The sequence below is a fragment of the Balaenoptera borealis genome (assembly GCF_965194805.1).
Source record: "Balaenoptera borealis genome assembly, chromosome: 10".
Lineage (NCBI taxonomy): Eukaryota > Metazoa > Chordata > Mammalia > Artiodactyla > Balaenopteridae > Balaenoptera > Balaenoptera borealis.
Window position 1 is genome coordinate 40,591,529 of NC_138874.1, and position 12,169 is coordinate 40,603,697.

The following is a 12,169-nucleotide window of genomic DNA, read 5'->3' on the forward strand; positions in this document are numbered from 1 at the left end:
TTTGCTTTCTCACTGACTACAGGTGGCGTGATTACGTCTAGACTCATCTATGGTGCTGCAAATGGCATTGTTTCATTTTTTTCACTAGCGAATATTCCATCTGTACATGGAGGAGTTCTTCTGTGTCCACCCATCTGTTGGTGGACTTTTTGGTTCCTTCCATATCTTGGCTATTGTAATACTGTGCCATGCAGATTTGCCTGCCTGTGTCTTTCCAATTCTCTCTTCTTAGATTATAGGTCGAGGAGTGGGCCTGCTGGATCATATGGTAGCTCAATGTTGACCTTTTTAATGCACCTCCATTCTGTTCTATTTCGTGGCCCTTTCCAAGTTACGTCCCCCTTGAAGTTGAGGGTATGCATTTCTCTACAACACCTTCAGCATTTATTGTTTGTAGTTTTCTTGCTGATGGTTATTCTGACAAGTGTGATCTGATACCTCTTTGTGGTTGAATTAGCACGTGCCTCATAATCCGTTGAAATTGAGCTTGAAGGCAAGTCCTATTTATTTTTCAAGCTGTGATTAACCCTTAGTTCTTCAAAGTGCTCTCTTAAAGTATGTGTCACATTTTTAAATGTTTTGGCCATTACCTCCCTCAAGACATTTTGAGGGCAGGTTTCATTTATAGTCCTGCATTATTTCTTCCTATGAAATGACCATTAGCACAGGCTTTAAAGCTGGTTTTGCAGGTAACTGCCATAGGGTGGCAGCCTTTCTATGTTCCCCACCCTTGTAACTAGGGGAAAGCCCTTGCGGCCTGTGGTGTTTCTCGGTTATAAATTAGAGTGGAGTGTGCCTGGACAAACCCACACAAGCTGATGTCTCTTTACATTTGTTGGATTTTTAAATTTAATTTTTATTTTTTATTGGAGTAATTTTCCACTGTGTACGTGGACCACTTCGACTTTGTGCATTCCTCGGTTGATGGACATTTTCATTGCTTCCAATTGTTGGCTATGGTAAATAATGTTGGAGTGCATGATTGCCAGCCTGTGACTTTTTGATTCTCATTTTCTCAGGTGATAGGCCCAGCAGTGGGTGTGATTCATTGACTGGTAGCACCGTGTTTCCCTTTTCCAAGCACCTACTTTGTGTTTTCATTAGTGGCTCTTACCACGTCCCCCTTAGAATCGAGGGTACGCAATTCTCCACAATCGCTTCAGCATTTATTGTTTGCAGCATTTATGCTAATGGCCCTTCTGGCTGCTGTGAGCTGATAGGTTTTTGTAATTTGGGTTTGCATGTGTCTGAAAATTCGTAAAACTCATCATTTTTCTCCGCCGTTTTCTTTTCTGTTCAAAAAAGGAAACAATTGGGAATAAAATATATCTCTTGAAATTGTCTTCTTGGAAGGTTGCCCTCTGTTTAATTTTTTGGTCAATTTTCCACCCCAGAATTTTTTTAGAGAGCAGGTGTCATTTCCCGAACTGCAAGTTTGGTGACTATTTAGTGACCTTTAGCAATGGGTTTAAAGGTGATGTTGTGGGAAGTGGCCTCAAGCAGGCAGCATTTCTCCATTCCCAAATCTGGGTATTAGGGCAGCAGAGCCTTTCTGGAAGTCGTGTTCCTAGGTTGTAAATTACATTGGAATGTGCATGGAGAAACCCCCATTAGTTTATATCTCATTATTTCTTCTTGGTTTTAAATTTTTTTTTTTAATTGTGGTAAAGCTTAGAATATTGTTTGTCCTAGGTTTACACAATCTGGTTCATTTGTACATTATATATGTCTATTCAAGTACAGATCCTCTTCCCATGTAAAATGTCACAGAGGGTTCCACACACCTCCCTTGCTATATAGTCGGTCTTTTTGAGATATGTATATAATATTTGTTTGTATACATATAGTAACACTAATCTTAATTTATCCATTCCCCCCACCTTTCCTTTTAGATGAGCATAGTTTGTTTTCTAAGTCTGTGAGTGTCTTTCTCTGTGGAAATATGTTCATTTGTGTCAGTTATTAGATAACGCCTATAAGTGATATCATAGAATATAGGTCTTTTGCTTTCGGACTTACCTCATGTTTCGTGATTATCTCCAGACTCATTTGTGGTGCCTCAAAGAGCAATGGTTCATTGTTTTCCATGGCTAATATTCCATTGTGTACATGGACCACTTCTTTTTTATCCATTCACCTCTTGTTGGACATTTTGATTGCTTCACTGTCTTGGCTATTGTGAATAAGGCTGCACTGCAGCTTTTGCGGCCTGTGTCTTCTCGATTCTTGTCTTCTCAGGTGAGACGTCCAATGACGCGCCTGCTGGATTGAATGGTACCTCCATTTTTACTTTTAAACACAGCTCCTTTCTTTTCTCATTATTGGCTGTTACCCCTTTACGTCTCACCAGCAGGTAGAGGGTACACAGTTCTCTGAAACCCCTTCAGCATTTATTGTTTGTAGACTTTTTGCTGATGGTCAGTCGACTGGTGTCAGTTGAAACTTTTTCTGGATTAGATTGCATGCGTCTAACACTCCCTGAGGTTGAGCTTTTATCCATTTTCCTTTTTTTTTAAAAGAGTGTGAGTAAAACTTAACTCTTCATAATCTCTTCTTGAAACATTTGCCTGTTTTGAATTGTTTTGTCCATTCCCTACTTCAGCACCAATTTTTAGGGCAAGTGTCCTTTACAGCCCTGAGTCCTTGTGAATGTTAAGTGACCATTAGCTGTGAGTTTAAAGCTGCTCTTGCAGGAAACGGCCACAAGTTGGCAGCATTTCTCCTTTACCAAATTTGTTTACTAGGGAAACAGAGCCTTAATGGAAGTGGTGTTCTAGGTTGTATATTAGAATGGAATATGCCAGGAAAAAGCCCTTTAGTTTATGTCTCATTACTTCTTGTTCATATTTGTAATTTACTTTTTATTTTTTATCCCAGCAAATTCGATTACAATGGTTTGTTTGTTCTAGGTGTGCAAGATGTGGTTCTTTCACACATATACGTGTATCTATTCTTCCTCGCATCCTTTTCCCATGTAGGTTATGGCACAATGTTGAGTAGTCTCTCTCCTGGTCTTCCGTACGTCTTTGGTGGTTATATATTTCACATGGTTTGTATATCTTTGTTAACCCCAATATGGTAATGTAACCAATCCTCATCCCTTTCTATTTGGTGAACCATAAGTTTTTTTAATGAATCTGTGATTGCCTTTCTCTGTGGAAATATCTTCATTGGTATCAATTTTTAAGTAACTGCAAAAAGTGATATGATAGGATATGTGTCTTTTGCTTTCTCACTGACTACAGGTGGCGTGATTACGTCTAGACTCATCTATGGTGCTGCAAATGGCATTGTTTCATTTTTTTCACTAGCGAATATTCCATCTGTACATGGAGGAGTTCTTCTGTGTCCACCCATCTGTTGGTGGACTTTTTGGTTCCTTCCATATCTTGGCTATTGTAATACTGTGCCATGCAGATTTGCCTGCCTGTGTCTTTCCAATTCTCTCTTCTTAGATTATAGGTCGAGGAGTGGGCCTGCTGGATCATATGGTAGCTCAATGTTGACCTTTTTAATGCACCTCCATTCTGTTCTATTTCGTGGCCCTTTCCAAGTTACGTCCCCCTTGAAGTTGAGGGTATGCATTTCTCTACAACACCTTCAGCATTTATTGTTTGTAGTTTTCTTGCTGATGGTTATTCTGACAAGTGTGATCTGATACCTCTTTGTGGTTGAATTAGCACGTGCCTCATAATCCGTTGAAATTGAGCTTGAAGGCAAGTCCTATTTATTTTTCAAGCTGTGATTAACCCTTAGTTCTTCAAAGTGCTCTCTTAAAGTATGTGTCACATTTTTAAATGTTTTGGCCATTACCTCCCTCAAGACATTTTGAGGGCAGGTTTCATTTATAGTCCTGCATTATTTCTTCCTATGAAATGACCATTAGCACAGGCTTTAAAGCTGGTTTTGCAGGTAACTGCCATAGGGTGGCAGCCTTTCTATGTTCCCCACCCTTGTAACTAGGGGAAAGCCCTTGCGGCCTGTGGTGTTTCTCGGTTATAAATTAGAGTGGAGTGTGCCTGGACAAACCCACACAAGCTGATGTCTCTTTACATTTGTTGGATTTTTAAATTTAATTTTTATTTTTTATTGGAGTAATTTTCCACTGTGTACGTGGACCACTTCGACTTTGTGCATTCCTCGGTTGATGGACATTTTCATTGCTTCCAATTGTTGGCTATGGTAAATAATGTTGGAGTGCATGATTGCCAGCCTGTGACTTTTTGATTCTCATTTTCTCAGGTGATAGGCCCAGCAGTGGGTGTGATTCATTGACTGGTAGCACCGTGTTTCCCTTTTCCAAGCACCTACTTTGTGTTTTCATTAGTGGCTCTTACCACGTCCCCCTTAGAATCGAGGGTACGCAATTCTCCACAATCGCTTCAGCATTTATTGTTTGCAGCATTTATGCTAATGGCCCTTCTGGCTGCTGTGAGCTGATAGGTTTTTGTAATTTGGGTTTGCATGTGTCTGAAAATTCGTAAAACTCATCATTTTTCTCCGCCGTTTTCTTTTCTGTTCAAAAAAGGAAACAATTGGGAATAAAATATATCTCTTGAAATTGTCTTCTTGGAAGGTTGCCCTCTGTTTAATTTTTTGGTCAATTTTCCACCCCAGAATTTTTTTAGAGAGCAGGTGTCATTTCCCGAACTGCAAGTTTGGTGAATATTTAGTGACCTTTAGCAATGGGTTTAAAGGTGATGTTGTGGGAAGTGGCCTCAAGCAGGCAGCATTTCTCCATTCCCAAATCTGGGTATTAGGGCAGCAGAGCCTTTCTGGAAGTCGTGTTCCTAGGTTGTAAATTACATTGGAATGTGCATGGAGAAACCCCCATTAGTTTATATCTCATTATTTCTTCTTGGTTTTAAATTTTTTTTTTTAATTGTGGTAAAGCTTAGAATATTGTTTGTCCTAGGTTTACACAATCTGGTTCATTTGTACATTATATATGTCTATTCAAGTACAGATCCTCTTCCCATGTAAAATGTCACAGAGGGTTCCACACACCTCCCTTGCTATATAGTCGGTCTTTTTGAGATATGTATATAATATTTGTTTGTATACATATAGTAACACTAATCTTAATTTATCCATTCCCCCCACCTTTCCTTTTAGATGAGCATAGTTTGTTTTCTAAGTCTGTGAGTGTCTTTCTCTGTGGAAATATGTTCATTTGTGTCAGTTATTAGATAACGCCTATAAGTGATATCATAGAATATAGGTCTTTTGCTTTCGGACTTACCTCATGTTTCGTGATTATCTCCAGACTCATTTGTGGTGCCTCAAAGAGCAATGGTTCATTGTTTTCCATGGCTAATATTCCATTGTGTACATGGACCACTTCTTTTTTATCCATTCACCTCTTGTTGGACATTTTGATTGCTTCACTGTCTTGGCTGTTGTGAATAAGGCTGCACTGCAGCTTTTGCGGCCTGTGTCTTCTCGATTCTTGTCTTCTCAGGTGAGACGTCCAATGACGCGCCTGCTGGATTGAATGGTGCCTCCATTTTTACTTTTAAACACAGCTCCTTTCTTTTCTCATTATTGGCTGTTACCCCTTTACGTCTCACCAGCAGGTAGAGGGTACACAGTTCTCTGAATCCCCTTCAGCATTTATTGTTTGTAGACTTTTTGCTGATGGTCAGTCGACTGGTGTAAGTTGAAACTTTTTGTAGATTAGGTTGCATGGGTCTAACACTCCCTGAGGTTGAGCTTTTATCCATTTTCCTTTTTTTTTCAAAAGAGCGTGAGTAAGACGTAACTCTTCATACGCTCTTCTTGAAACATTTGCCTGTTTTGAATTTTTTTGTCCATTCCCTAGTTCAGCACAATTTTTTAGGGCAGGTGTCCTTTACAGCCCTGAGTCCTTGTGAATGTTAAGTGACCATTAGCTGTGATTTTAAAGCTGCTCTTGCAGGAAACGGCCACAAGGTGGCATCATTTCCCCTTTACCAAATTTGGTAACTGGGGAAACAGAGCCTTAATGGAGGTGGTGTTCTAGGTTGTAAATTAGAATGCAATGTGGCAGGAAAAAGCCCTTTATGTTTATGTCTCATTACTTCTTGTTCATATTTATAATTTACTTTTTATTTTTTATCCAAGCCAATTTGATTAAAATGGTTTGTTTGTTCGGTGTGCAAATGTGGTTCTTTCACACATATACGTGTATCTATTCTTCCTCGCATTCTTTTCCCCTGTGGGTTATGGCACAATATTGAGTAGTCTTCTCCTGGTCTTCCTTATGTCTTTGGTGATTATATATTTCACATGGTTTGTATATCTCTGTTAACCTTAATATGGTAATGTATCCAATCCTCATCCCTTTCTATTTGGTGAACCATAAGTTTTTTAATGAATCTGTGATTGCCTTTCCCTGTGGAAATATCTTCATTGGTATCAATTTTTAAGTAACTCCAAAAAGTGATATGATAGGATATATGTCTTTTGCTTTCTCACTTACTACAGGTGGTGTGATTACGTCTAGACTCATCTATGGTGCTGCAAATGGCATTGTTTCATTTTTTTCACTAGCGAATATTCCATCTGTACCTGGAGGAGTTCTTCTGTGTCCACCCATCTGTTGGTGGACTTTTTGGTTACTTCCATATCTTGGCTATTGTAATACTGTGCCATGCAGATTTGCCTGCCTGTGTCTTTCCAATTCTCTCTTCTTAGATTATAGGTCGAGGAGTGGGCCTGCTGGATCATATGGTAGCTTAATGTTGACCTTTTTAAGGCACCTCCATTCTGCTCTAGTTCGTGGCCCATTCCAACTTACGTCCCCCTTGAAGTTGACGGTATGCATTTCTCTACAACACCTTCAGCATTTATTGTTTGTAGTTTTCTTGCTGATGGTTATTCTGACAAGTGTGATCTGAAACCTCTTTGTGGTTGAATTAGCACGTGCCTCATAATCCGTTGAAATTGAGCTTGAAGGCATGTCCTTTTTATTTTTCAAGCTATGATTACCCCTTAGTTCTTCAAAGTGTTCTCTTAAAGTATGTGTCACATTTTGAAATGTTTTGGCCATGACCTCCCTCAAGACATTTCGAAGGCAGGTTTCATTTACAGTTCTGCAGTACTTCTTCCTATGAAATGACCATTAGCACAGGCTTTAAAGCTGCTTTTGCAGGTAACTGCCAGAGGGCGGCAGCCTTTCTATGTTCCCCACCCTTGTAACTAGGGGAAAGCCCTTGCGGCCTGTGGTGTTTCTCGGTTATAAATTAGAGTGGAGTGTGCCTGGACAAACCCACACAAGCTGATGTCTCTTTACATTTGTTGGATTTTTAAATTTAATTTTTATTTTTTATTGGAGTAATTTTCCACTGTGTACGTGGACCACTTCGACTTTGTGCATTCCTCGGTTGATGGACATTTTCATTGCTTCCAATTGTTGGCTATGGTAAATAATGTTGGAGTGCATGATTGCCAGCCTGTGACTTTTTGATTCTCATTTTCTCAGGTGATAGGCCCAGCAGTGGGTGTGATTCATTGACTGGTAGCACCGTGTTTCCCTTTTCCAAGCACCTACTTTGTGTTTTCATTAGTGGCTCTTACCACGTCCCCCTTAGAATCGAGGGTACGCAATTCTCCACAATCGCTTCAGCATTTATTGTTTGCAGCATTTATGCTAATGGCCCTTCTGGCTGCTGTGAGCTGATAGGTTTTTGTAATTTGGGTTTGCATGTCTCTGAAAAATCATAAAACTCATCATTTTTCTCCGCCGTTTTCTTTTCTGTTCAAAAAAGGAAACAATTGGGAATACAATATAACTCTTGAAATTGTCTTCTTGGAAGGTTGCCCTCTGTTTAATTTTTTGGTCAATTTTCCACCCCAGAATTTTTTTAGAGAGCAGGTGTCATTTCCCGAACTGCAAGTTTGGTGACTATTTAGTGACCTTTAGCAATGGGTTTAAAGGTGATGTTGTGGGAGGTGGCCTCAAGCAGGCAGCATTTGTCCATTCCCAAATCTGGGTATTAGGGCAGCAGAGCCTTTCTGGAAGTCGTGTTCCTAGGTTGTAAATTACATTGGAATGTGCATGGAGAAACCCCCATAAGTTTATGTCTCATTATTTCTTCTTGGTTTTAAAAATTTTTTTAATTGGGGTAAAGCTTAGAATATTGTTTCTCCTAGGTGTACACAATCTGGTTCATTTGTACATTATATATGTCTATTCAAGTACAGATCCTCTTCCCATGTAAAATGTTACAGAGGGTTCCGCACACCTCCCTTGCTATATGGTCGGTCTTTTTGTGATATATATATAATATGTGTTTGTATACATATAGTACACTAATCTTAATTTATCCATTCCCCCCACCTTTCCTTTTAGATGAGCATAGTTTGTTTTCTAAGTCTGTGAGTGTCTTTCTCTGTGGAAATATGTTCATTTGTGTCAGTTATTAGATAACGCCTATAAGTGATATCATAGAATATAGGTCTTTTGCTTTCGGACTTACCTCATGTTTCGTGATTATCTCCAGACTCATTTGTGGTGCCTCAAAGAGCAATGGTTCATTGTTTTCCATGGCTAATATTCCATTGTGTACATGGACCACTTCTTTTTTATCCATTCACCTCTTGTTGGACATTTTGATTGCTTCACTGTCTTGGCTGTTGTGAATAAGGCTGCACTGCAGCTTTTGCGGCCTGTGTCTTCTCGATTCTTGTCTTCTCAGGTGAGACGTCCAATGACGCGCCTGCTGGATTGAATGGTGCCTCCATTTTTACTTTTAAACACAGCTCCTTTCTTTTCTCATTATTGGCTGTTACCCCTTTACGTCTCACCAGCAGGTAGAGGGTACACAGTTCTCTGAATCCCCTTCAGCATTTATTGTTTGTAGACTTTTTGCTGATGGTCAGTCGACTGGTGTAAGTTGAAACTTTTTGTAGATTAGGTTGCATGGGTCTAACACTCCCTGAGGTTGAGCTTTTATCCATTTTCCTTTTTTTTTCAAAAGAGCGTGAGTAAGACGTAACTCTTCATACGCTCTTCTTGAAACATTTGCCTGTTTTGAATTTTTTTGTCCATTCCCTAGTTCAGCACAATTTTTTAGGGCAGGTGTCCTTTACAGCCCTGAGTCCTTGTGAATGTTAAGTGACCATTAGCTGTGATTTTAAAGCTGCTCTTGCAGGAAACGGCCACAAGGTGGCATCATTTCCCCTTTACCAAATTTGGTAACTGGGGAAACAGAGCCTTAATGGAGGTGGTGTTCTAGGTTGTAAATTAGAATGCAATGTGGCAGGAAAAAGCCCTTTATGTTTATGTCTCATTACTTCTTGTTCATATTTATAATTTACTTTTTATTTTTTATCCAAGCCAATTTGATTAAAATGGTTTGTTTGTTCGGTGTGCAAATGTGGTTCTTTCACACATATACGTGTATCTATTCTTCCTCGCATTCTTTTCCCCTGTGGGTTATGGCACAATATTGAGTAGTCTTCTCCTGGTCTTCCTTATGTCTTTGGTGATTATATATTTCACATGGTTTGTATATCTCTGTTAACCTTAATATGGTAATGTATCCAATCCTCATCCCTTTCTATTTGGTGAACCATAAGTTTTTTAATGAATCTGTGATTGCCTTTCCCTGTGGAAATATCTTCATTGGTATCAATTTTTAAGTAACTCCAAAAAGTGATATGATAGGATATATGTCTTTTGCTTTCTCACTTACTACAGGTGGTGTGATTACGTCTAGACTCATCTATGGTGCTGCAAATGGCATTGTTTCATTTTTTTCACTAGCGAATATTCCATCTGTACCTGGAGGAGTTCTTCTGTGTCCACCCATCTGTTGGTGGACTTTTTGGTTACTTCCATATCTTGGCTATTGTAATACTGTGCCATGCAGATTTGCCTGCCTGTGTCTTTCCAATTCTCTCTTCTTAGATTATAGGTCGAGGAGTGGGCCTGCTGGATCATATGGTAGCTTAATGTTGACCTTTTTAAGGCACCTCCATTCTGCTCTAGTTCGTGGCCCATTCCAACTTACGTCCCCCTTGAAGTTGACGGTATGCATTTCTCTACAACACCTTCAGCATTTATTGTTTGTAGTTTTCTTGCTGATGGTTATTCTGACAAGTGTGATCTGAAACCTCTTTGTGGTTGAATTAGCACGTGCCTCATAATCCGTTGAAATTGAGCTTGAAGGCATGTCCTTTTTATTTTTCAAGCTATGATTACCCCTTAGTTCTTCAAAGTGTTCTCTTAAAGTATGTGTCACATTTTGAAATGTTTTGGCCATGACCTCCCTCAAGACATTTCGAAGGCAGGTTTCATTTACAGTTCTGCAGTACTTCTTCCTATGAAATGACCATTAGCACAGGCTTTAAAGCTGCTTTTGCAGGTAACTGCCAGAGGGCGGCAGCCTTTCTATGTTCCCCACCCTTGTAACTAGGGGAAAGCCCTTGCGGCCTGTGGTGTTTCTCGGTTATAAATTAGAGTGGAGTGTGCCTGGACAAACCCACACAAGCTGATGTCTCTTTACATTTGTTGGATTTTTAAATTTAATTTTTATTTTTTATTGGAGTAATTTTCCACTGTGTACGTGGACCACTTCGACTTTGTGCATTCCTCGGTTGATGGACATTTTCATTGCTTCCAATTGTTGGCTATGGTAAATAATGTTGGAGTGCATGATTGCCAGCCTGTGACTTTTTGATTCTCATTTTCTCAGGTGATAGGCCCAGCAGTGGGTGTGATTCATTGACTGGTAGCACCGTGTTTCCCTTTTCCAAGCACCTACTTTGTGTTTTCATTAGTGGCTCTTACCACGTCCCCCTTAGAATCGAGGGTACGCAATTCTCCACAATCGCTTCAGCATTTATTGTTTGCAGCATTTATGCTAATGGCCCTTCTGGCTGCTGTGAGCTGATAGGTTTTTGTAATTTGGGTTTGCATGTCTCTGAAAAATCATAAAACTCATCATTTTTCTCCGCCGTTTTCTTTTCTGTTCAAAAAAGGAAACAATTGGGAATACAATATAACTCTTGAAATTGTCTTCTTGGAAGGTTGCCCTCTGTTTAATTTTTTGGTCAATTTTCCACCCCAGAATTTTTTTAGAGAGCAGGTGTCATTTCCCGAACTGCAAGTTTGGTGACTATTTAGTGACCTTTAGCAATGGGTTTAAAGGTGATGTTGTGGGAGGTGGCCTCAAGCAGGCAGCATTTGTCCATTCCCAAATCTGGGTATTAGGGCAGCAGAGCCTTTCTGGAAGTCGTGTTCCTAGGTTGTAAATTACATTGGAATGTGCATGGAGAAACCCCCATAAGTTTATGTCTCATTATTTCTTCTTGGTTTTAAAAATTTTTTTAATTGGGGTAAAGCTTAGAATATTGTTTCTCCTAGGTGTACACAATCTGGTTCATTTGTACATTATATATGTCTATTCAAGTACAGATCCTCTTCCCATGTAAAATGTTACAGAGGGTTCCGCACACCTCCCTTGCTATATGGTCGGTCTTTTTGTGATATATATATAATATGTGTTTGTATACATATAGTACACTAATCTTAATTTATCCATTCCCCCCACCTTTCCTTTTAGATGAGCATAGTTTGTTTTCTAAGTCTGTGAGTGTCTTTCTCTGTGGAAATATGTTCATTTGTGTCAGTTATTAGATAACGCCTATAAGTGATATCATAGAATATAGGTCTTTTGCTTTCGGACTTACCTCATGTTTCGTGATTATCTCCAGACTCATTTGTGGTGCCTCAAAGAGCAATGGTTCATTGTTTTCCATGGCTAATATTCCATTGTGTACATGGACCACTTCTTTTTTATCCATTCACCTCTTGTTGGACATTTTGATTGCTTCACTGTCTTGGCTGTTGTGAATAAGGCTGCACTGCAGCTTTTGCGGCCTGTGTCTTCTCGATTCTTGTCTTCTCAGGTGAGACGTCCAATGACGCGCCTGCTGGATTGAATGGTGCCTCCATTTTTACTTTTAAACACAGCTCCTTTCTTTTCTCATTATTGGCTGTTACCCCTTTACGTCTCACCAGCAGGTAGAGGGTACACAGTTCTCTGAATCCCCTTCAGCATTTATTGTTTGTAGACTTTTTGCTGATGGTCAGTCGACTGGTGTAAGTTGAAACTTTTTGTAGATTAGGTTGCATGGGTCTAACACTCCCTGAGGTTGAGCTTTTATCCATTTTCCTTTATTT